Source organism: Mya arenaria, chromosome 10 (assembly GCF_026914265.1).
Source record: "Mya arenaria isolate MELC-2E11 chromosome 10, ASM2691426v1".
In the NCBI taxonomy this organism is placed as follows: domain Eukaryota; kingdom Metazoa; phylum Mollusca; class Bivalvia; order Myida; family Myidae; genus Mya; species Mya arenaria.
This window is the reverse complement of record NC_069131.1, coordinates 59,141,765-59,142,697: the sequence shown is the minus strand read 5'-3', so window position 1 is coordinate 59,142,697 and position 933 is coordinate 59,141,765.

Sequence of the window (933 nt, the reverse complement as noted above, 5' to 3'; positions counted from 1 at the left end):
CAATGCACTAAATAGAGCTTTGTTTCATGATACAACGACTTAAACATTTTCAGAAAAGTGTTCAAGATTTATGAATCATCGTTATTGATTTAATAATAAGAGTTGTTTTACGCTATGAATAACAAAATGATGTGTACCTTCTATGTTTACAACTGTCTGATTAAATTGGAAAACATTTAAATGATCATGTTCTTATCATTGCATTTTACAAAATAAACCAATGCATAATTACATTGTTCTTACAGGGACTGTTGTCTAAGTTGTTGTTATTGCAGGGACTGTGGTCTAAGTTTTTGTTACTGCAGGGACTGTGGTGGAAGTTTCTGTTATTGCAGGGACTATTTTTATATACACCAATAGCGTATAGATGTTCTGCTTTTACATTATGTTTATAAATAATATAAAGTTATCAATTTATCTCGCTACCGTCTTCTGGTACAAATTCATTTCCCTTTCAATATTAAGATACAAAATAATTCCGGTTACTCATGTCGATTAACTGAGACAAATATTTAATTAGTGGTCATCGGTATAAAACATATGTAAAACTTACTTTGTTTTTTGTATGGCTGTATATGTAAAACAGAATGGTTTTGTAAGCTTCCGCATAATAATCTTAGCTGCAAAGACGCGTTTTTCATCATTCGCTTTTTTTGCTACAATACTTGACTACGGCATGCGCTTTTTCGACTTAAGGGACATACATTTTTTTTATACTAAATATGGGTGAAGTATTATTGCTACGCACTAGTAGTTGATTTGTCTATAAAATAATTACAAAATATAAGAAATAAAGGCGAAAAAGCAGTTGTTTTAATTACTTGCTTATTTATGATCATGATGTCGTTTCCTCGTTAACTTATGTTTTAAATCCATTGCCATATCTGAGTCGGATCTTCGCAACATCATACATGGTCTGTGGAAAGCGAAGCA